Below are 26,785 nucleotides of genomic sequence, written 5' to 3'. Positions count from 1 at the left end.
CCTGGGGCTTATGGGCACTTTTTTATTTTTTTATTTATTGAAACTATGGCACTTATATACAGCACAGCACTTGTTTTGCACAGATTTCATTTTTTAGTTGATTTTCATTTGCACGTTTTTGGGTTTGGGTTTGACCCTAAGGGGAACCCCTCTCCCTCAGTTGTCTAAGACTCTCTCCTTATGGGTAGAGTTGAAGAGCCAGTCCCCCGGGGAAAGCTTCGGCCAACCTCGGGGTAAAGGGTGGTGCCGAGCCTTGCCCTCTAAGGGGCCTTTTGGCTCCGAGGGTCGGGGAGTAAAGGGGCACCCCCTAGCTTCGGCGAAGGGGTGTCCGAAGAATCTTTATCATCCAAAGACAGCTTTTGGCTTCGGGGGATAGGGAGCAACGGGGCCCTTTCCTTTTTGGGAAGGGTCTAAGTCCCAAGCCTCCAGCACTGTTTTTGCACGGCACTGGGTGATTGAAGTACGCACCTTCAATAAAAAAATAATAATTGGATCCTGGACAGGAATTAGGGGGCTTAGGGTCCCTTGGACCTCCTGCTGATGTAGTTTGGGCAGAACTTTGACCTTGAGGACCCTGTTCTGATCCTTCCACTGGATGAAAACTGCACAGATCTGTAACATTGGATCCCAGAAGACATACTAGAGGGTTGAGGTCCCAGTCGGACCTCCTGTTGGTGTACACTGAGCAGAACTTTAACCCAGGAGTCTGTTCTGGGCCTTCCAATAGATGGATTTGGGTGACACTTAATATATAAAAAAACAAAACAAAACAAAAAAATAACACTGGGCAGCCACCTCATGGGTGCGTTGGAAGAGCTGCTAAGCTGTAAATCATTTTTAAAAGGTTGACAGTTACGTCCAACTCATTGATAGCTTAAAAACTTGAAGATTTAAATCTGGGCAATGCCGGGTACTTCAGCTAGCTCAATGTAAAGATGAATTACTTTCTTCTTTTATTTGTGTTAGTGAGATTTATATTAGAACCCTGCCCTCAAATAATAGTTTATTTTTAACTGGTCCACCAAATCTATAATAATTATTCATGGCAGAGTTTGTAATCCATTCATGCTTGGCTTTGTGAGGCAATACTATTTGAGTGAGTACCCAGTTTTGAAATTAGTGGATGTAGAACAACCTTTAGCCAATCTGAATTCTCACAACAGTGCAGAAATTTTCAGGATATGAGTGTAATGATCTATTGAAAGACAGTGATGAAGGCAAGTGGAAAACCACATATTGAGAATTAGATAGTGAAAGGTGCATGGTCCTTCAACAGCACAGAATAATGATGTCAAGCTGCTGTCAAACTGATCTGTTAAGATTATTGTATCAAATGTGCTTTATATGAAAAAAGTCAATACATCCAACTTATGGGCAATAAAAATCCACCTATGAAATTATACTATTTAGCAACATAGTAGCTTGAATATTGGTTACAGTAACTAAAGACAAACCCCACTATGAAGGATAACAGAATTAAATGCAATATTATTAAAGATTACCTCCACCCAAAACTAAAAATATAATTTATTTAGTTTTTGATACAGTTGAAAGTAGTTATTATACTTACTTACATTGATTACCTACTTACCAATATACTTACCTGGGTTTTGTTTGCTGAACTCACTGGACTTGCCAAAGGCTATAATGTTACTCCACTCACTCCTTGCTCCTCATATTTCGTAGTTTGGTTCAAGCAGGCTGAGCAGATGTAGATGTTCTTCCCCTGTGAAATTCCCATTAACATGATTTGGAAGTTTAGGACACAGGGACATTTATTCCAGTTTGTCAGTTTTGAAAGAGGTTTAGCTGTAAGTTTACAGAGAACTGCATCATGCTACCATTACAGCTTAGTGTAGATGGGTTAGTGGAGCATCCAAGGGAAGTATGATTTCGTTTTCTTCAGTTCAACTCACAACTTAATTTTTAGGTAGAGTTTTTCTGTGAGGAAACATTGTTTTCATACACATACTATTGAAAGCTACAAGAAAATGTGGCAGATGTGGCTTGCTTATTTTAGGTATTCATGGTGTTTATTAAGATGGTTTCTTTTTTTCATCTTTCTCTGTTATATTTTATTTCAGTTTGTGTACTTTTTGGTCTTCGAATGTTGCATTAAATCTCCAGTACAAAACTATTTCCATGCACTGAAAAATCTGAATAAAATAAACATTTATTTTTTTATAGATTACAAGTGCTGCCAGAAAGCAAAGCAAGTTATACCTGCAACTAATCATTTCACTGGTTCTGAGGAAAAAAAATTCAAAAATGATTAAGTCTGAAACAATTTTGTGAATGGTGAATTCAGAATCAGGGTTAGTTTTTCTTCTGACAATTTCTAGAAATGGCAGTAGATTACAACTAGCATACCTACTCTGCACAATAAAAGCTTGAGTTCCAGACTGTCATTTGTGGTACATAAGATTTTTGTAAACTGCTTAGTGACAGCAAGCATTAACCCTGTAGCACAAATAAAGGTTTATTGATTTTAAAGGCTCATAAATGTTGATTTTACATGAACTCTAAAGGTTAAAAGGCATTCTTGCTGACTTCTTGAAGTTAGCGTCCAGGAGCTGCTGGGGGGAGGTGGGAATGTGGGGGGCGTGGTGTAGCAAACCACGTAGTTTTGGCCCCGCCTCCACGAAACAATGATGTAAACGCATGATTTACAGCGCGGTCAGCTGCCACGATTGCCTGAGAATCGCGGCATTCTGAATCTAATTCTGCCCACTTACTAGATGCGGAAGTCATACTCTCCCGGAAGTCCGGGAGATTTACCGAAATCCAGGAGTCTCCCGTACATTCCGGGAGATTTGGCAAGTATGTTAAAAGGTCAATATTTAATCAAAAGTATTGTTATACTTATAAGTAAGATTATCCAAATAAAAACAAGGACATGACTATTCAAAGAAATGCAGAAAACATAGTGCTAATTAAGTAGTAAAAGTGATATTAAAATTATCAAGAAAATCTTACTTTACAATATCAGGTTAACTAGAGGAAAATTCCTTACACTGACACTGATCATACAATAATAATTATAGAGGGAACTCAGTGTTACAATCAGTGTTACATAAATAATATTTTTAAATCATATTTCCAAATGCTGGAACAGTGTACATAATAGAGGAGCGACACTGAGCTGACTATTGTGCATGAATTCACAATAAAATAACAGCCAACCCAAGCTGTCAGTGATGACATTGCCTAAAATGCGCCGGATGAAAATATGTATAGTGGGTGTGATCTACCAGGACATCCAATGAAGAGCAACTCAGAAAGGTGTCAATCATGATGGCACTTGATCAGCACGTCTGGTGAGAAAATGACCCTTGTATAGTGGGGATTCAATACACTTACTGTATTGGATATTGCTGTAGCACATCCCATTATACAAGGGACATCACACTGCTTCTCATATTAAATGGCTGAAATGGCATTCAATGTTTCAGGCTGGTGGGGGGGGGGGTGGTAGTTTACGGGCAACTGAAAACCCCTCTAAGTACGCGCACAAATTCTTGTGTTATACTACGTTAGGATGGAGGTCTGTGTATGCAGTATACTGAGCAAAATTGTGTGAGTCTATGGCTTGAAATTGGCCATCATTCAATGAGAAAGATAGTAGAGGCATAGTGTATTTTACACCTTCAAGTTTAGTCAGGACAGAACAGCAGATTGGGCAGAAAAAGATATCAGAGGCAAGAGAACTGTACTTATTATTTATTATTGGACATATTACCTGACAGTTGTTTAACTACTGTTAACCTAAGTATCTCTACTGGCATATTATTGGGTGTCACAGTTGGCACATTGAAGTTCAATGTGTCAACTGTGACAATGATTAAACATCACTATCACTAACTTCTTGCTGGGCTTATTACTTATTTAACTTATTAATCTACATTGATTTTGACATATAACTGGACATTGCTACTACTGGCATATTATTCTGTGTTTCTGTTGAGTACTGTTAGAGTATTACTGGTCAATGCTACAGTTGACATATACTATACAAGAACGAGGTGTGATAGAATCAAAACTGGCAGCGTGGGATTGGTATCATACGGGCTGCTATGAGTATAGGAGTTAATCACACTCCTGGATAAGGATTTATCAATGGGATTACACAATGAGCGCTCAAAGTCTGATGGGTGATGAGTATAAATGCGAATATAGAGCCTGGTTGGGTGTATTGACTGGAACACAACAAATTCTTACTTTGTACTAAGTTATGATGACGGTCTATGTATGCAATATACTGAGCAAAATGGCATAAGGTTACAACTAATTGATTGTGGACATGATGCAAAATGAAACAAAATCACAACGATATAACAGAGTAATGCAATGCAACAATGCAAAGTGAAGGTGAGGTGAGTCAGGTGTGTACTGTGACCAAGTAATAAATGCAAAGTTCCAGGTGATAGCTGCTTGGATAGGTGCAGATATCAACAGGTGTGGATGGATGATCTAGGTTACAGAAAATGAAATATAAAGCGTCCTGTACCATGGAGGAAACAAGAAGTACGATAGAGTTGCAACATCCCCTGATTGTGTGCGGGGTTTGACGTTACCTTATAGCATTAATGATCGCATTTGTTGGATGGAAGGTGGTTAATGATTAACCTCTGGTGGACAGTGACATACTCTGATTCAAGTTTTGGACTGTGTGTCAAATTTTGTCCCTCCGTTCAGGCACTTGTGGTCGTGGTGTAGATGCCCGTAGAGTGCCTCCCATGTGCGGTGTTGCGAAAGTCGCCTTGTGATGGGGTTAATAAGAATGGGGTTGATGCCGAAATCTACCTTGAGGCCCCTTGGAATGAGGGTCTTGAGTTTGTACATCCAGCTCGCCTCTCCCCTCCTCTCCAGTTCTTCTCTACTTTTATGGCAATGAATTTGAGGCTTTCGGGGTTGTAGTTGTGGTTTCTTTGAAAATGGTCTTCTACACTATGGAGATGATATCCTTTTCTAATGTTCCGGATATGTTTGCTGATCCTGATCTTGAGTGTTCTGGTGGTGCATCCTATATATTGTAAACTACATGCACATTCCATACTGCTATATGATACATGGGAAATGTCTCTGAGGTGACATGGGATTTTAAATCCTGTGTGGGTTTTGCACTTTCATGTTTTTGCAACCCATGCATACCCCACAGTGGTAGAATACCTTGGGTTTTAATGAACTGTGGATTTGTGTCTGTCTGATTTGCTTTGGGGGAATGTAGTTGCGTACTAGTACCGTGCTTAAATTGGGTGCTTTGCTAAACATGATTCTGGGCTTATCGTGTAGGATAGTGTGTAAGATGTGATCTTTCAGGAGTATTTTCTAGTTTTTCTTGATCATACTGGTAATTTTGTTTGCGGATGTGGAGTATTTAGTTATGAAATATATTTCACATGTGAAACCTTGTTCTAGTGTGTTTTCTTTGGGTGTAAGTGTCACGAGCCGCGGCGGTACTCACAGCCACCGTGGCTCGCTTCTGGTGCCCTCTGACGTCCCGGCTGTCACCTTGATGACCGGGACGTCATTTCCGCCAAGGCAACGGTCGGACGCTTCTAAGTATAGCCCTCCGTCCCGGCAACAGGGGACAGCCGGGTGCGTGCGCATGGGGTCTTAATAGCCTGGAGGCTATTAAGCTTTAATTTATTACTTAGCCGGGCCCTGGGTATAATTGTAGAGCTAGGCACTGATTGGTCCAACTATGTATTTAAGGCAGTAAGGTCTACAGCCTCACTGCCGGTTATAGCCTCTGTTTCCAGTATGCTGACCTGCACTGCTCCTTGCTCCTGCCCTTTGAATATTCTGTTGGATTACCCGTGTATGACCCCTTGCCTGAATTTGGTTTTTTGCTTGACCTTGGCTTGTCTATTGGATTCGTTGTCTGCTGGCGGCCCTCGACCTTTGCCTGGACTTCGCCCCGCTTTACTGGGTTCTCCCAGCCGGTACGCACTTCACGACCCTCTGTCCGTCTGCGGCCCAGTCTGTCCCCACCACTAGGGGCTCTAGTGAACACCTGACTGGCAGAGTAGATTCCGGGTTGTGCTGTACCGGCTAGAGGGGTTCCTAACAGTAAGTAGGTCTTTCCTGTCAAGCTCTCTGGCTTTGGTAAAAGCATCTTCTACTATGTCTTTGTAATATGCTTTCTCTATGAATTTGGCCTACAGTTCCCTGCCTTATTTGTCGTCGTCTGAAATGTTTGTGCACTTTCTGCAAATCCTGGTCAATTGTCCTAGTGGTATGTTGTAGAGCCAGTTTGGGTGGTGATGACTAGAGGTTAAGACGTAACTGTTGACATCTACTTTCTTGTGGAAAGTAATCATGGATATTGCATTGATCTGTTGCTTGCTAATTAGACAATTACCTGACAGTTTTTTGTTTCTATCACACCTCATTCTTATATAGTATATACCAACCATAGCATTGACCAGTAATACTCTAACAGTACTCAACATAAACACAGAATAATATGCCAGTAGTAACAATGTTCAGTTATATGCCAAAATCAATGCAGATTAATAAGCTAAATAAGGAATAAGCACAGCAAGATGCTGGTGATAGTGATGTTCAATGTGCCAACTCTGACACCCAGTAATATGCGAGTAGAGATACTTAGACTAACAGTAGTTAAACAATTGTCAGGTAGCATGTCCAATAATAAGTACAGTTCTCTTGCCTCTGCTTTCTTTTCTGTCTAATCTGCCTCTCTGCCCTGGCCAAACTTGAAGGTGTGGAATACACTATGCCTCTACTATCTTTCTCATTGAGTGGTCGCCAATTTGAAGCCAGAGACTCACACAATTTCATTAAGAAGTTTTTAAATTCCAGAATTCTACTTATTGGGCACCGATAACTCATTTTTTTTTTTTAGAAAGAAACAAGTAGCTAAAAACAAAAGATTTACTGTAATAATATTGTTTAGAAATAAAATTAATTGTTGAACAAATTGAAGAAAGATACATTGGAAGCAGGGCTGGTAGAAGTACAGTGGGTGACCTAGGTGGTGCTCATACTCTTGGAAGGTGGCTTCTCCCCCCTCCGAAATGATACCCCCAACCCCCGCTGCTTCTTATCTTATCAGGTGGAAAGGAGTGTGTACTTATGAAAACTGTTGCAAAGGAATAAGGTGCTGCCATACATCTAACTAAATCTAACTGTATTTTTCTAGTGTAGTTTATACAATGAAAGCAGACATCTGCTGATATGGACAACAACTGTTACTTTGCACTTGTCACGGCACTAGGGTTTCTGGGATCCGTCTCGGGATCCTTGGGACTAGCTGTTGCAGGAATATAGTGGAAACTGGGAGGCCGGATGAATGGCTTGCTCATAGAGGCTACTCTATTCCTGTATATCTATTCCTGTAGGAATGCCGGACTGGACTCAGTACAGAAATAAACAACTGGAATCTGGACCTGATGGATTGGAACCTGGATGTGGTTACAGGGAGGACCTGAACCCATGACCAGTACCTACAAGAACACAGAAACTCAGATGAATATAAAACCACAACTGGGATTGGGAAGACTCAGAACTCAGGCAGTGAATATACAGGGGTGGCAACCTCCTGAACAGAATAAGCCTGGAACTGGCCCTGGACAACTCAGAACTCAGAACCTGAGGTAGGCTTGGAACTGGAAGTCGGTACTCCAAGACACAGAGATGGCTCCATAAAATGGATGACTCACAACAACAACCTACTACCCCGCATAGCCAATAGGATACAGAAATAGGCTGAAGAGAGCTGAATCCACATGAGGGGTGAGCTGGATCTACATGAGGGGTGACAGCTGGAATCTGTACAGCTGCAGATAGAATGAAGCTGAATCCACACGAGGGGTTAATAGCCAAAGTCTGTATTACAGCTGGCAGAATGAAGCTGAATTCACACAAAGGATTAATGTCTGAAATCTGTACAGCAGCAGGCAGAATTAAGCTGAATTCACATGAAGGGTTAACGGCTGAAATCTGTACAGCACCAGGCAGATTGAAGCTGCAAACAAACAGTAACAGTGGTAAACTGGAACCAGGAACTAGGAAAGTATTGCACTGGCAATTAGCTGACTGTGGGAGGTGACTTTTATAGTCTGCAGAGGAAGCTAATTAGTGGATGAAGTCCGGTGCTTATTAGCCTTCGGTATGTCCACTTAAATGAATGATATTCTACCTTTGCATATTTCCATTTTAGTCGCTAGGATACTACATAAAACTTTTTTAAAAAAAATTTATACAAAAATTGCTAAAACCAGGGCAAAATAAACATTGTTAAAATGTGACATTATCAGAGCATTGCTTTAAGTTTCCTTACTTTTAAAGTGAACACCAGAAAGGCAATTTACTTATGATTTATACAAAAAAGGTTCAATGAGTCTGAATTATGATGACATTAAATTGGAGTTAGCAATCTAAAAAGTTTAGCCTTCCATTTCCTAACTAATGGACTAAAGGTACCTTATGAATTGCACTTAAGTAATTCAGAAACTTAATGCTTGTCAGGTTGTCGTGTATTCCCAGACTACCTTAGTAAATGACAAGCAATAAATATTAATAGTGTAATCAATCAAGTTATATTTCTTTTCATGCTCCAGAAAATCATGCTGGATACTTAAATTGTCCATATCTGAAAAGCAAATGCTGCTGTCACAAATAGGATCCCATAGGATTATATTTTATGTTAGTAATGTGTATGTTGACCTTGGTATATTAACTTAGGAAGTAATTTTAGGCTTTAATTGTGACATCTTTTTAAATGCAGGCTAGAGAGGACTAAAATCGCTGCAGAATTTTGCATGAAAACTGTTCAATTGTTGCTTCCAAAGTAAATAAAATCTGTATTTAAATAAAGTTTCTGTCTAGGTAAGCACTGCACGTACGACTTGTATTGAGAGAGACACAACATACTGCAGAATATGAGGAATATAAAGTAACACCAGAGCGCACAGAAATAAAGTATTCAATTAGTTTAACCTGTTAATAATATAGTCATTAATGAAAAAAACATTAACAAAAAGTTTTTTCCAATTTTTTTTCATGAAGTAGCTTTATCATCTTGTTATTCATGTCTGTTTTATATAAAATGCATTTTTACAGTTACTCTCAATTGCAAACACATGTTCTAGCATTCATTTATGACCGTCATCATTATTACTCAGCATTTACACCTGATCTGTAACTGGTGCAAGCTATACAACACGTACGTTAGAGATGCCCAAATCTTGAATTGGGCAATTCTGCATGCACTACATCTTGGCATGCCCTTACTGTAAAATGACTACGTGATCATGCATCTTCACCTCTTCACCTCCCTGTTCCGCCCATAAAATAGAAAGCTGTTGGAAGTGTCCTTTGCGCTCGAAGATAAATTTCACACACTTGCGTTCACTGGCATATAGTCCGTTTAATGCCCCTATGTGCATATATGTCTCTTAATAAATCAGGCCGCATATGATCAATTTCACCACTTTCATATTTGCTCCAATTTTGCAAGTATGAATTTACAAATGGCATTACACTCCGGGTGTAATTTCCTAACAAGGCTCTTGCTTTGTTTTGATTTAGTACGCATGGGAAATGTTTTGTTTGGTTCAGTTTGATTCATGCCTTTATTCAAATAATACATAAAGTAAAGAAGATTTTGGATGCTGGAATTAATTGAATTGGTTCAAAGTTCAATATAATTTGACTGATCAAGTGACTTGTACCATCGTGATTTTTGGGACCAGTTCTATTTGGGTTTGACTGGTGTGACAGACTTGTCCTTGAGTGGTGAACCTGGCAAACTAAGTCATTGTTCAAAGTTTAAGCTAGTTAAACCTAAAGACATGAAAATACACAATAAAATATAATATTGCCCTTTCACACTTAAAATACTACACTTTATAGTATTTTTAATGTTTTTTTAATTTGAACAGTGAACAATAAATATGGTGTTTGAGTTCAAGTTCGATATTTGCATGTAAATCTGTGAAAATTACAATAGACGCTTAAACATATTCGATACAGCTTAAACATAGTGGAACCTGTTTGTATGCTAAAATGTAGCATTAGTTAACGCAACATTCGAGAATTTATAGTGAATTTTCAAACTTTAGTGACAATGCAACCAACTGGCTTGTAAACTACTTTGAAACTAATTTGAGCATCTCTAATAAAGATTTACATTTCCGTGCGATATGGGTCAGATGTAAAATGTTCTATTTCTCCTAAGCTCTGGGAGATCACTTTAAAAATGTTGAACGTACACTAGAAACTTTACAGTAATGCACAGTAAGTTTTACAATATTTTACACTAAGCTGAAATCTGCCAAGTGCTAATATTAAAGTTGCATATAGTCCAAGATGCCCAATTTCTATAAAATTATACATGCATTTTTGTGTTTGTGACTGATTATTCAGGACCCACTTTTACCCTAAATAGGGTGGTCACATGATGCAGGTTTTGCTTAAATCATGCTAACTTGCCAAAATTGGTTGGATAAGGGGTCTAATTATAGACATTATTATGGAGGACCATGCTTTCTTATTTTAAAATTATTACATACATCAATGGTCATACAAATGAGGCATTACTGCTTAGTATTACTTTTTTTTAATAACTATATATGTAATGCACCTCTAACTATGCCACATGCTCATCTTCCTTAACTAAGATACATTAAAAAACTTAGGTAAGTAACTATGCTGAATGCAAATTAGCTATACTAAGTAATATCTCTTACGTAACCTTAAGATTTTCTTTCATAGCATATGCACAGAACTGATAATTAAGTAGTGTACTGGCGTTACTTGAATAATCATTTCTGCACCATTTTTAAATAACAGCTGTGTGCACCTGTGAAGGTTTGTAATGTCCCAGAGCCGCAGTGAGCTTATTAGCTCTCTGCTGTGACCGCCTATATCACATGTACCTGTGTGCCCGAGAAAGCCTTGGGACTGGCATTTGGGTATGCCAAATAGAAAAATTTGCAAACAAAGAGGAACTGAAGTTGAAGTGAAAATGCGCTATGATACCAGTCCCACTCCGCTGTGCTGAACTCTGAATTCACAGACAAATAGGTTCAACTAAGGATGCAGTAAGGCCTTATTGAACTGAACGTGTTACTAACAAAAACTTTTATGAGCTATAACAACAGGTTTAGGTATTATTTATAATTTTTTGCATTAAGAAAAACTTAAAGGAATTAAAAACCTATTCAGTTCTCCTTAAATTCAATAATAGAGGATACAACATCAGGAATAATTAATCCCCATTTATTATTCCAACCTATAGTGCACATTCTAGTTTTAGTTTACAGTATATAGTTACATAATTAGTAAGGTTGAAAAAAAGTCACAGATCCATCAAGTTCTGCAAATTGCGTTGTTCCAGATATAAGAAAAAACCCCTCTTGTGTGATAGTTGATCATTTAAACTTACAGAGGAAAGAAAATTATCCTGACCCCTAAATAGCAATCTAATGGTGAAACAGCTTTGCTTACTTTCACAATTGATGAGCCATTTTTTATGGATTTTTCTTGGTGGGAAAAAAAATCATCAGACAAATTGTGTGATGTCCTTGAATAGGTAATTTAATTAGATGACCTTTATTGTCCCTTTTTAGTTTGATTAAGTATTTATTGTCATAGCCTAGGTGAGTAAACCTGCATTTATCAACATTAAATTTAATTTGCTGTGTCATGGCCTAGTTTGACATTTTGCTAAATTATTCTGTTGCTTGTTACTATCCTGCTTGATGTTAATAACCCTACATAACTTAGTGACATCAGCAAATATAGACACCTTTAGCTCTAGACCATCTGCATCAATACAAATATTGAAAAGGCAGGGTCCAATAAGTATCCATTATAATATTATTTTAGATTTTTAAGGCACCACAGTGCTCCGCAGAGTTGTACAGTAGGGGAAACAGTACATACAATAAACACTGACATACAACATAGACAAAATAAACACAGACATAAAAACAAAGGGTATGGAGGACCCTGCTCATTAGAGAGTTTACATTCTAAGTGGAAGATGGTACAGCTGAAACAAGAGGAGCAAATGTGGTTCAGAGTAGAGATTGGGATAGTTGTGAGGGTGCATTAGTCTGAATAGTGTTATCGGGGATAAGGTCACCTCTATAAAAAGAGCGTCTAAAGATTTGAAGGCTGTGGAAAGTCTGATTGCGTATGGTAGGGAAGTGTGGAGCAGCACAGAAGAACTCTTGGAGGCGGGAATGAGAGGCGGCTACCAAAGACAAGACACAGGGAAGGTCAGAGGTAGATCTAAGAGGGTGGGAGGGAGAATATTTTGATATAAGATTTGAGATGTATGCAGGGTTAGTGTTGTTGAGGGCTTTGTAGGGGAGGGTATCCATGCAGTAAACCACTAATAACTTTAGCCAACTTTGAATATGTTACATTTTTAAATACATTTTTTCTTCCATCCTTAAACCTGTCTCTTTCAATCTTCATACTTTTGCACCTATAACCGGTATGCTCATATTATGTATCAGACAGGGAAATATATGAATGATTTTTTAAATTCCAAATATATCACATCAATTGTGCTACGAAGTTATAGGTTCAAACTTACCTACTCATAAATGCTAATCATATTTTCTAGTTATGACTGATCCTTAATAAAAAGCATGCTGCTACTGTTATCAAATATTGATTTACTATATACTTCATAAACACATCCTTCCGAATGCCTAAATAATTTACCGTTAACAGAGGTCAAGTTCACAGGTTTATAATTTCCTGGCTCTGATTTTATTCCCTTTTTAAAAGTTGGTACCACGTCCTCTTTCTCCCAATCTTTTGGCTATGACAGTTATAAGGGAGATTTATTTGCCTTAATCTTGTTTCGGTGTCACTGCACCTCCTTCTTTGTTAGATATGTTATGTCTGTATCTATCGTCACCAATAAATATTGTCCGATGAGATCAATGTGGTTCCAAAGCACAAAAGAGATTTAATAGCACCAAGCATCGAAATACAATAAGACTGTTACAAATTACCACCGATACATATGCAGTGCACTCTAGGAGCAGTCATCAAAGCTGATGTCTGTTGGCAAAGAGACTGGTCCTGTAGCAAAGGCCTGTTTATATGCTGTTTGGCTTGGAAATAAACAATGATGATGTAACAAATATACAGATAACACTAAGAAAGTTCTTCATTGGTCCATGGCTTACGATGTTCCAGTAGACTGCTGGTCATACATCAGTTCATTTGATCCTCTTTCCAAAGGTGGGGGCAACTCATTCCAACTGTTGCTTATGAGTCTTCCCGATGAAAAATCAGTTTAAACTGACCCAAGAACAAAGTAAGAGGTGGTCTAGGAGTGGTTCTGATGCTATGGAGGACTAGGGACAAAGCCATGCCAATCCAGTTTTAGCCATTACCTTACTCAATTTGTTCCTAACGGTACCGTTTACATTTTCTACCTTCCCACTGGCTTCTGGTAGGTAGGGAGTATGAAGTTTGCTATCAATTCTTACAGATGATCTGAAAAATATCACCAGTAAAATGAGTACCCCTATCACTTTCTATAATTCTAGTGATACCATATCTGCAAGCAAATTGCTGGACAATTATTTTTAGCAATAAAAACAGCAGTATAAGTGGCAGCTGGAAATGCTTCTATCCAGTTAGAAAATACATCAGTACACATTAATACATACTTGAGATTCCTGTAAGGAGGTAATTGAATGAAGTCAATTTGTATTACCTGGAAAGGTCTGTCTGTAGGAAGGAGTTGAGATGGCTCTGTTGGTATTGTTTTTCCAACATTTTCCTCAAACAAGTAAGACAAGAAATTGCCTTCTTTCTGGCTTGAGAAGAAAAGCCTGGTATACACCAGTATGCTCTTACCAGATTACACATACCTTCTTAACCCAAATGAGTTAGTGTGCTGCCTCAGCTAGGTCTGGGAAATATGCTCTGGGAGCCACGGGCCTACCTTGTCCATTTCTTCAGAGTCCAGAGGACTCTTGACCACATTCCTTCGCCTTCCATACCACCCCTTTTCCTATAGGGAACACAAATCTTGCATTTCAATTAATATTTGTGTGTTTGTCGTCTGGAAAACCATCATCTTGTCAGTTGTCATGTTTACAGATAAACCCGCTGCCCACTTGGCAGCTTCGTCTGCCCTGCCATTACCCAATGATACCGGGTCTTCTTCATATGTGTGGGCTTTGCACTTGAAAAGGGTTACTGCCTTTGGTAATTGTATTGCTGTCAAAAGTCCTTTTATGTGCTGTGAGTGTGCTACTGATGTGCCTGCTGCTGTCATAAAGTTCCTAAGATGAAAGAGGGCCTCAAAGTCATGCACTACTCCAAAATCATACCTAGAGTCAGTATATATATTAGCTGATTTGCTCTCTGTCAACTCACACGCTCTTCTCAATACCACGAGTTTGGCCACTTGAGCTGAGTGAGATGGACCAAGGGGTTCAGCTTCTATAATACCCTCGTCATCTACTGTACAACAGTATAAATGGTACAAAGTTTTCCAGTGTCTGTCTGTCACGTATGTCAGGTCTTGCAGTAAAAGTCTGGTTCAGATATTCCAAACAATCATGCGTATCTGTATACCTGCCAAATTCACCCTCAGTTAGATTCTCTTCTCCTTCCACCCTTTGTGCACCTCGAGTCACATATGGTATGTATGTAGGTGGATTTAAAGTATTGCATCTTTTAATAGTGATATTGGCACGTGCCAGCAGTGCTAATTCCCATTTTTTGAATCTTTCCGAGGAGACATGCCTAGTTTGAGCAGAATTTTAACAGGGCAAATACTGCATTTGGTGTATAGACAGTTGAATCGTGTCCTAGTACTAAATCCACACTCTTACTTACCAAAAGAGCAGTTGCTACTACACTTCTTAAACACATAGGGAGAGATCTTGCCACAGTACCAATTGTGCTTTGTAGTATGCTACCGGTCTGCTAGCATCACCATGTTTCTATGTCAAGACACCTGCAGCACAACTATCAGCTTGTGTACAATATAATTCAAAAGGTATTTCAAAACAGATATTCCTTAATTTAATTCACTATGCATTTTATTAATTGATAAAAATAAACTATTAATCATTCCATACCTGCTGTTGCAAGCCGCGGTCTCCTGTGTCCCGGCCGTTTCATTGATGAGTGGGACGTTACTTCCGGCCCGACCGTTACTAGGGCAATGGTCAGACGCTGGTGTACTAGTTTGCCACTCTCCGACAATTCAGAGCAGCCGGGCGCGTGCGCGTCTATCCATATAGCCTGCGGGCTAATTAGCCTTAATAAAGTTTAATTATACTGTGCCTGGAGGGGCTAATCATATGACCCTACTCCTGCTCCTGATTGGCTGCATTTAGTATATAAGACAGGGAGGGCTTAGCCTCTCTGCCAGTTATAGCGTAGGTGCTGTCTGTTGCTGACCTGCTCCTGTCCTGTTCCTGTGTTGCTCCAATATCCTGTGGATACTCTGCCCCTCTGTTATTGGACCTCCCATTTGTGACCTTTTAGTCTGTTTCCCAGGATCTGCTTTTGTGCTGGTGACCCTGACCTTTTGGCTTGTTATTTTACTATCTGCTTGCTTCGGACTCCTGACCTCGGCTTACGTCTGACCATCCATTACCATCTGAACTGCTTCCTCCGGCCCTGCTGCTGTGGTTTTGTTAATAAACTTACACTACAATAAGAGTTAATACCTGGGACATCCGAGTAACTGTTAGCACATCAAGCTCTACAGGAAAGGCAGCTGCTAAAGGCGAAGACCTACAGCAGCCTAACACCTGCCTTAAAATTTTACACAGTAATATGTATATAAATATATATATATATATATATATATATATATATATATATATATATAAAACAGAGATAATACAGCGCTGGAGAGGACTTCACCTAAATGTGTGTTGATTGATAAAATATCAATCAATGAATGAAGCATATGCAATCGAAGAAGTGGCAAAAATACATAATTTATTACAATAAATCATGATAATACAAATTACTCCGGAGTAAAATATAAACGTCATAAACAGATAAAATCAAATGACCATAGTACTGCTCAATGCATATAAACGGTATTGGAAGGTGCTACTTAGTAATCAACTGTGTAGATAGTAACCGTCTAGTAAAAATCTTGTATGCAACCGAACAGCTGGCAGAATGGTAATCAAATGGATAATACCAATGGACAGAATAAATGAGAAATTGCCAAGGAACTATAGATGATGCAGGGTTTAGCGTATTGAAACGCACTTACTCAGGTCCCCATGTAGCCCACCACTGATGTGATAAGTCCCGGCAATCCACCTCCGTGCTGGAGGCTGAGCGCGTGTCGGCGTGTCAGCGTGTGGATCCCGAAGAAAAGACAGGTGCGCACCTGTAAGAGTTCCGTGGTTAACAATGTAAAAACAAAGTCGCGCACGCAACTGACGTCATTTGGAAGTGTCGCAATGTTCTCTCATCGGATTTCCTCTGTGTCTTTTTACTGGTAAGTAATTATTGTCGCTCTGTTTATTATCTGAAAAATAATTATGTAGGAGTAAACAGTGTCGGTGTTTACAGCACCGATAACTCATACTACACCCAGTTAGAACCGGCAATCCAAAAAATATATAAAAATAGTTATGTTGCATTATTGGCAAATATAATCAGCAAATAATGAAGGCACCAGCTTGCCCAATATCAAACCCACCTATGCGTGGGGTAATGTAACTGGGCAATGTATAGACACTTGCCTCCTTACCAGATACCTGGAAATTTTATCCTTAGATGAACGGAAAAAGTGATGAATAGATCTAACAGTCTGATCCCTAAGTCAAACTCTGCAACCGTGGGGAGGAAGATCGTGAACAGAATCCTCCGGCAGCAATGTAGACAAAGATTAGTTCCTACTACTTGTAGGGAGTGCCGCTCTCTGGATGGAAATGATAGCTGTAACCTCACAATCAGGTGATTTTGCCAGTGAAAGAAAATGAATTGGCCTTACACTCATGGTAGAGATGACAGGGAACCATCCGATATCAGAGCGAGAATGAAATTCTCTACCAGTGTGTAAAAACAATGGGGTATAGCCACACATGCATCACATAGTGTCACAAAGAAATTGGCTGACGCGTTGCTTCCATATATATATATATATATATATATCTGCGGCAATAGGGGCAATTTGCCACACACTGGTAAAGGAGAGACTGGTGGTTTCCCTGGGGAGCTGCAGACTGTACACTGTAATAGCCAGCGTTAGGGATATGGGACTTTGTAAATACATTGAATATGTTTGGTGTGATTGTAAAGATACTGCAGAGGTGGAATCATTCATCCTGACAAGAAAATAATCAGCAAAGTGGCTCAGCAAAACTTGCGTGAGGACCAGTTTGTTTGGCGTGCTTTCACTATATATATATATATATATATATATATATATATATATATAAATATAAATATATATATATATATATATATATATATATATATATATATAAAATGGTGACTGTTAGCCAACAGTATAGTGTTTATATCCGTATACCTGTGATATATAGTGGTGGCTAAATTGTGTCCTTGTTTTTTGCTATAACATCTAAATAGATAATGAATGTCCTGCAGCTCAAATTAATGCAATTGGAATCTACTTGGATATATTGCTTGAACACAGTGGCTCCACATGGGCTTAATGAGAATCTCCCTCTACACTGTTTCCTGTAGTTCTGTATGCATGCTCCTTGTGAAACTTCCCAGGCTCCTGTATTTGAGTCTCCCATGGGCATGCATCTTTGAACATTCATTTGAATATATAATGTATTGTTAGTGGTCTTTAGCTGTTTAATCTAGATGTGTATTATTGATCACGCAAGTAATAGATGACGCATTTATAAAGCCTTATCAGATACAGAAAGCCATGTTTTAACAGCTTTTGGTAGTTTGGGAGTGTTAATTGTTATTAATAATAGTAAATGTTCTTTTTATGCATTAGATATTGCTTACATATATATATATATATATATATATATATATATATATATATATATATATACACAGATATTGGTGAGTCACACTGATATACTTTATAACTAATGTGGCTTTGCCATCTTTTTATCAGCACATATGTACCCTCCTCTTATTTTTTATTCAGTGTAGTTTTACATTTTATTGTACTTTAGGTGGTTACCCAGCACTCAGTAGGTAAACAGATTGCTGGTCTAAGACTTCTGCAGTATAAGTTTTATGTTTTTCTTGTTTGTTTACAATTCAGGGTGCCATGGTGATGTCTCTTGTTTGGCACACCCCTTATGATGATCTTGCTATGTATTGCTAATTCATTGCCAGTTTTGATCTAGTGGGAGTGCTATTCCCCTGCAATGCATGCTGGGAAAGCAGTGCTGTCACATGGTACACAGACTGCTTGTTTCATTTTGCAGCAGGTGTAAGTTATGTTAACTGTGTTTTGCAGTTTATGTATTGAGTATGTTTGTCAGAATCTCACATGCTGTCCCTGAGGAAAGTAATGTGCTGAATGGATTAAATACACCTTTTTGATACAACTATAGTCTGTCTTAAATCCTTGAGTGCCACCTTACCTGGAATCTATTAAATGTACTATCCATACAAGTGAAGTACTGAGGAAGGCAACAGGGTAATGCACATATATTTTTTGAGTTGGTTGCACAGTGTTATTTTTGTTTTTATATTAAATATCATTCAAATCCAACCTGTGGAAGGCCCAGAACAGGCTCCCTGGGTCAAAGTTCTGCCCAGCAACACCAACAGGAGATCTAACCGGGACCTGAACACTGTTGTATGTCTTCTGGGATCCAATGTTACCTGTCTGTAAAGTTTTTGTTCAAATCCATCCAGTGAAAGGTTCAGAACAGGCTCTCCGGGACAAAGCTCTGCTCAACGTACACCAATGGGAGGTCCGACCAGAACCCTAACCCCCCTGAAACCTGGGCAAGATCCAACTGGAACACCTCCCATTGGTTTCATCCCAATTGGTGCAGGAGTGTAGTAATGCAGGCTTAGAACAGGCTCCCAGGGTTATTATTCTGCCCAGCGTGCAACAATGAGAGATCAGACCGTGACTCTAGCCCCTTAAACTCTGGCCAGGATCCAACTGGACTTCCTCGCATTGGTTTCATCCCAATCGCTGCAGGGGTGTCCGAAATCATAACCGGACAGCCAAACAAACAGACCAATGATTTTTATATATATTATATATTATTATTTTTTTTAAACTTCACATTTTAAAGTGCAGATGTCACTGAAACTGCCCTTTGCACAATTGCCTTTATTTTGAAACACTTTGATTTTAAAAGCAATAAATAACTTTTTGTCCAGTCCTTATTACTAATCTATTATTACTACCAGTAGCCACTGATTGTCTACTCTTCACTCTCTCACACCCAATTTATCAGCACATATTTCCAGCAGACTGATCTGTAAATAAACTGTTAAGACTTGTACAGTATAATCACAGCTATTTCAATATACATTGCCCCTTTCATCCTGTCCAACCCTATACAAGTGACGTTATAATTGTAGCAAACATCCAGCCTCGGACTGGCCTGCCGGCCAGCCGGGCTATAGACCGGTAGGCCCGGGCGCGATTAAGCCCCGCCCCCTCCGACATTGGGGCGGAGCTTGCAGGGAGCACCTCGTAGACGGTCGTCTGCGGCGGCAGTGTAAGAAACACACTACCGCGCAGGCGCAGAGAGCCGTGTCTGGGATCTCTGCCCAGACACGGCTCTCTGCGCCTGCGCGGTAGTGTGTTGTGAACTTCAGCAGGGGAGGAGGAGCTGTCAGTACCCGCGGCCGCACAGAGGAGCATCGCCATTATGTAAGTTTTATGTTGCCAGCCCATGAGAATTTAAAGACAATTTCACTCATAAGAAAAGCTTTCTGGATATATAGGCTGGACATGTTATGTTTAATATGGGAGGTTTTTATGAGAACTTGTCGTCATATGGGGTTTGAAATGTTATATCCCCATGAGTGTAGATATATCTGTTTATATTCACCCAAAAAATATGTCTAAAACAGAAATGGCGCTGGGAAGAGGTAAATCACCCACAAATAAAACTTTTGTGAATTTTAATTAAAAAGGACTCGTATATAAAACATATATTCCTGCTATTAGTATGCAGAATTTGATTGGTTGTCCAGAAAGTCACAGAGCAGCAGCAATAATGTAATATTTTTTCTTCTCCTTTCTAGTGAATTTGTGGCTAAGAAATCCCCACATTCCCTACCTTTGCTTGTATTTTAAAAATGGATTCACACACATGTTTAGTTTATACCATACAGGAAAATCATATACTTGTGTACACTAGTACAAAACAGCGTACGAATTATCAACGCAACAACTATTGTATCTTTGAATTATATCAATTAATTGAGTTAACTCCTTTATGTGGCCTCTAATTTCCTGTTCATACTGGTTGAAACATAACCAGCCAGCAGCAAAGCGCATACAAGGAATCCTGACTAGTTATAGGAGATAGAAAACAGAGGCTAAACTGTGCTCCATGAGGATGGGAGAAGTGTACAACCCCATTTGGTGTATAAAACGGCCACCAGCAGTGTATGATCTAACATCATCATCATCACCATTTATTTATATAGTGCCACTGATTCCGCAGCGCTGTACAGAGAACTCACTCACATCAGTCCCTACAGTCTAAATTCCCTAACATACATACACACACAGAGAGAGAGAGAGACTAGGTTCAATTTTTTTTTTATAGCAGCCAATAAACCTACTATTATGTTTTTGGAGTGTGAGAGGAAACCTGAGCACCCAGAGGAAACCCACGCAAACAGTACTAATTAGTACTAATTGGATATATTCTTTTTCAACTGGGCATTATGATTTGTGTTGAAAAAAATATGTGCCCTGCACACTGTCTATAATTACATTATGTAAACTTTTATTGATGTCTAACTGGACTGGAGTAATATGTATTGAATAATTTATTGCACCACAGATTGCTGATTTTTAATTTTTTTTTTACTTTATTTTATTTTATATGTTTTTGTTATCCATACATTCATTATTTATGTTGTGCTAATAGGAGGGAAACATACTAAAAATATATTACATCAAAGAATAAATTTTGTTCTAATGGCATTCTATGTAAAACATTTCATTTATTACCTCCTATACTGAAGGGAAATAATAATAATAAAAGATATATATTATTTGAAGATATATTATGTTATATTACATTCTATGTATGTTGGGTACTGATTAGGTATATAATATCTACTCCACACACAGCTGTGTATTGCGGACACGTGGGCTCCATTCATTCAGTTCACTGCTCGCTACGGTGTGCTCGCATATCGTCAAGCCCGAAGCACTACAGATACCACCCACAAGTGGGGTACGCCTGTGATCAAAAGGATATATTATCTACACGGGACAGTCAGCGTAAGATCTTCCATCGGAGCCTCATCTGATGGCGGTATGTGGAGTGTTTTGAGACACTATATTATCTTGCACGGCCAGAGACAGTGAGCTTATACGTGATTGCTTATTCACAATTGTTTTATATATAATACGGGGTATAGATGGAAATACCGTAGTAACATCTCCTACATTCAAGCTAATTGAGCAATTTGAGCAACGGCTCCATATCACCTGTGTTTGGACAGAACTCATTTGGTGTTTTATACAGTTACGAAGACAACATCATGTAGATGTGATTGATTACTATTATCTATAGACAGTGGTGGCTATTATCAACAATAACATTTGTTTGTAAATACTCTATAAGCTCTTGATTGATTTTTTGATTTTTTAATACAGCATTGGCTACAAGGGACAGCTGTCACATTTATTCAGTAGTAAGCTGTTTGGATCAAGCATCTCATGAGCAACGGTACTTATATATATATATATATATATATATATACTATATCACAGTGCACGGTGATTTATTTTTATGAGGAGTACTCCACATTTAGGCAAAGTTGTTTTATATGGTTATATTGTATTGAAATAAATTTGTACATCTGATGATTCGTGACCCGGATTAATTTTCATTTACTATAGATGTGTGATAGTTAGGTTATTAGCTCTGCATTCCTTTTGTGTATGTTACAGATTGTTGAATTTGTTGTATTCTGGCTCACCACTTACATATATATTTTAAGGCTTACCTGTCCAAATGACATGTACTGAGTGACGACCTGTAGTGGATAAGATTTGTAAATTTCTGCATTATTCAGTTTATAATATGAAAACACTGGGACATTATTATTACTTTTAGTTCGGTGATATACAATTTGTGATGTGTTATATGACCCTTAAGGGTTATAAAGTTTGTTGCAGAGACAAAGCGAGATTATAATGCAGTATAGTCACCCATCCCTTTAATGTAAAGGAGCACTTGAAGTTAAATGGTAAAGTTTACTGTTCCCCTTAGCAAAATGTTAACTCATCTGAATAGATCTGTCCGATGGAGGTTTGGTGTGACTAATTAGACCATAGGAAGCTGCAAGTTCTCCGCTGGTGGCTTTCTATTGGTCACCCCCCCATACACTGCATGAGTTTGTTTTAGTGCTGTACTATATATATATATATATATATATATATATATATATATGATGAAAGGAGGAAATAGTGAGAGCCCTGAGGGATGAAAGTGGGAAATGGGGAGAGCCCTGAGGCAAAAGCATTTGTGATAAAATGATCTTGTATATTACAATACAGAAAACACACTGGGCCCCATTTGAAAACTGGAAGATAATCAGAAAAACCTGAACAACCTTGAATTGAGCTGCACCCAGATTGAGAATCTAGGATCAATAGAAACTAAAGACAGGTAGGAAAACATTTTTCTATGATCTTTTGAATGTTTCTAAATATTTGATTTTAGTCAGCCACTGTGAAAATGTATACTACGTTTGCATGACATGATGAAAACGGCTTTGTTTATGGAATATCATGATTATCAGATTATATAATGTTCCTAATTATGTGATGATTGCATATAATTAGTATATTTTGAGGGAATGGCATGTTGGAGGGCATGGCATGATTATAACGAAGTAGGATGGCATGTATATTTGATGTAGGCTTGCATGATTATAATTAAGTAGGATGGCATGATTATATTGAGATCTTGGTAATTGTGCTATGTTACCATGTTGGCATCATTATATATGAGGTTGTTTATAATGAAGAGATTGTAGGACAGCATGATAAATGATGAGATCCAAGAAATTTTTATGCATGATTGAGGGAAACAGAGTTGGTACTATCTGCAGTCAGGGCATCAAGCAATCTTCAGTGGGCATCACTGATGTCAAAAATATTGTTTGTGTTATTGCTAGGCACTACAAAATGTCTTCCAAAAGAAGTTCAGTTTCAGAAGACAAAAGGCAAGCGGAAGTGCCTAAAAAGAAGAAATATAGTAGTGGATCAGTAAAGAGATTGCAGGCGTCACAAAAGAACCTGAGAGACGCAGGAAATGCACCAGGCCAACAAAAGCTATGGAAGTCTAAGGATGTTACTGTAGAACCAAAGGACTTAAGCCTTCAACATGTTTCTGAAAGCACAGTAGAGAAGGATGCTGCAGCATCAGTGTCTAGTGCAGACGAAGGTCCGTCCGTTGTATTAAGTGAACCGGAAGGCTCAGGAGAAAACATTTGTGGAATCGGCATCACCGAGACCCGTGGTCAAGATACGGACAGTTCTGCAGAAAGTGAGATCTTGTTTTCACCTATTCCATCTGTATCGGAAAAATGTAATGTTTTTATTGCACCAGAAGCATTATGCAGTATTTCAGCAAAATTACATTTTATGAAAGCTCACCCTGTGCAGCCACCTTCAGATGCTACTCATGCTTTGCCTTTTCAAGCTCATAAAGTATACTTTCGACCGGTACCCGGTGGAAGTGCCATTCAGAGGAAATGGCTTTCGTACTGTGTTGAAAGTCAAAAAATATTTTGTTCAACTTGTATGGCATTTTGCAGCAATCGTAAAAGTAATTTTATTTTTGGATGGCAAGTTACTAAACATGTGTATGACAGAGTAAGGGAACATGAAGAATCTAGCCAACATCAAGTAGCTGTCAGTGCATATTTGCATGCAGAAAGGAAAAGTGATATAGAAACTTTAATCAATGTAAATTTAGTAAACAAACATAGAGAAGAAGTGCAGCACAATCGCATGGTAATTAGTCGCCTTATTGCTATTATACTCTACATTGCAAAGCAAGCGCTTGCTTACAGAGGGCAGGATGAGGCTGCTCATACTTTACTCAATAGTGACCTCAACCACGGTAACTTTCTGGGGTTAGTTCTGCTTCTGAGTAAATTTGATGGTGTACTGCAAAAACACATAGAGCAAGCTGTAGAAAAAAGTGAGGCCAGGAAAAGACGCCATCAGAAGAGTAAAGGAAGGGGTGGAATGGTGACATTTTTAAGCAAAACAACTGTTAACAAGCTGATAATAATAATGGGAAATATGGTAAAACAGAAAATAAGCCAGGAGGTGAAAGATGCTGTGAAATTTAGTGTAGAAATGGACAGTACACAGGATATTGCTGTTGTGGAACAATGTAGCATCATTTTAAGGTATACCAAAGACAGCATGGTTTTTGAAAGACTCTTCAGTCTTGTTGATGTCAGAAGCACTACTGGGGAAGCTCTGTTTTCCGTTCTGAAGGAGCGACTGGAAATGTTCTCTCTGAGCATAAGTAACATTATTGGTTGCTCTTTTGATGGTGCTGCAAACATGAGTGGGCACTACAGTGGAGTACAGGCCTACATAAGAAAAGAGTCCTGTAATTCAGTGTACACTTGGTGTTATGCTCATATTCTCAATTTGGTCATTGTAGATATCACACAGTGTGTTACTCCAGTAAAGTCATTATTTGGGCTTTTAGAGAAAACAGCATGTTTTTTTTCAGAGTCTTACAAGAGATCATCTGTGTGGGCAGAACATGTCTCCAACCAGCTTCAAGGGCAGGAAAAACTGTCACGACTAAAGAAAATTAGTGATACGCGCTGGTGGAGCAAAACAAGGGCATTAAGTACAATTTTTGGATCAGTTTCTGAACAATCCAATGAATTGTACAGCACCTTGCTTTATTGCCTGGAGTATATTTCAGTGTCACCACAGTTTGACAGTAAAATTTTTAGTGAGGCAAAGTACTTACTCCATGCCTGGACAAGATACGAAACACTACTTGTATCATTTATGTTCATGCAGATCTTTGAAATTGCAACTCCAGTTTCTGATTATCTGCAGACTGCTGGCTTGGACATATTACAGGCATGGCGAATGGTTGATATTGCCAAGGGTCTGCTTCAGAAGCTTAGACCTTCATTTTCGAAAGTAATTGAATTAGTGAATTCATTTATTGACAAAGTTGAGAGTTCGCTTGAAGAGCATTCTGTAACTGCTGAAGTACAAAAAAGTCTACCAGAAAAAAGGACAGCAAGGAAAAAAAAGATGCCTGGTGAGTTAGCTCAGCATGAGCCAATTGAAGACTCTCTAGAAGCTTTCAAAGTACAGACATACTATGTTGTACTCGATCAAGCAGTAGAGAGTATTGATAGAAGGTTTTCAAAAAATGAAAGCCTCATTCAGAATTTAACCTACTTTGACCCAAGGATGTTTAACCGAATGATGAATGATCAGTGTGAGATACCAACAGAGGCTCTGAGAACTGTTGCAGATTTGGCTGAGGTAGACATTGTCAAGCTTAAAGCAGAGCTTCTAAATTTTGTGCAGAATTATTCTGTGCTTAAAAAGCCATATTCTCTTCCCAGCACAAGTGTTAGTGTAGAAGAAACAAACGTTGAAGAAACAATGTCCAGTCATATAAAAATGAAAGCCTGTGAAAACTGCCTGACCTGTTGTTACCGGCTCCTATATGATCACAATTTACACTCTGCTGCATATACCAATCTATTTGCTGTGTACAAAACTCTTCTTACATTAGCTTGTACTCAGGTATCTTGCGAAAGAGTTTTTTCAAAGCTTAAAATTGTAAAAAATAGATTGAGATCAATGATTGGCCAAGAATTGTTAGAATCCTTTCTGCTTCTTAATATAGAAAGGGATATTGTTGGAAATTTCATATTTGATGATATAATTGATACATTTGCACATTCATCTTCTCTTCTACAAAGATTGCTTCTGTAACAGCTTAATTGCTGTTAACAATAATGCTTCTTCAATACCAATCCAAAAAATGAAGGAGGTTATATATGCGGGTATATTGCATTGTCTGTGATAAACAGATTATAAACATGTTTACGTTAAGTGATTTGAAAATCACTACTGTGTGGTGTTGGAATATTAAGGAATGTTATTTATATTTTTTTGCATTGTTGTGTCAGATGTTCTCAGTGTTACACTAAATAGTTGTTTGTTTTAATTTTCTAGTTCTAATTTATATTTTTGTATTTATACATGTGTTTATTACTATAAATAAAGGTTATTTATTGATTGATACATAATTTGTCGATAGTTTTGTGTACATGATATATGTGAAACTCGTCTAATTTGCAGTGTCCACTTTGTTCTATAAGGTCTACACCATAGTGCTATAAGTTGTCCTCCTTGGGCTGACCACACCCCCTTGACTGGCCACACCCACTCTTACAGTTGGCCACACCCCAACGTAGTGGGCCCCTATCACTGCATTCCCCTGGTGGGCCCTTCATGCCCCAGTCCGACACTGCAAACATCCTACCCACATGCTATTCTAATATAGCAGCTGACAAAAGGATGGAAAATTACTTTTTGCCTTGTTTTCACATCTAAATTTGCTGCAAG

At 38.6% G+C, this 26,785-nt stretch overlaps 1 long non-coding RNA gene across 1 annotated transcript; it reads left to right on the top strand.

Moving 5' to 3' along the window:
- Positions 1-21,844: 21,844 nt before the first annotated feature.
- On the top strand, positions 21,845-23,875 carry LOC142157790 (uncharacterized). Its single transcript, XR_012692636.1, has 3 exons — positions 21,845-21,872; positions 22,706-22,817; positions 23,329-23,875. It is a non-coding gene; the product is annotated as an uncharacterized LOC142157790 (long non-coding RNA).
- The last annotated feature ends 2,910 nt before the right edge of the window (positions 23,876-26,785 follow it).

Source organism: Mixophyes fleayi, chromosome 5, assembly GCF_038048845.1.
Source record: "Mixophyes fleayi isolate aMixFle1 chromosome 5, aMixFle1.hap1, whole genome shotgun sequence".
Classification (NCBI taxonomy): Eukaryota; Metazoa; Chordata; class Amphibia; order Anura; family Limnodynastidae; genus Mixophyes; species Mixophyes fleayi.
This window is presented reverse-complemented; position numbering and strand designations above follow the sequence as displayed.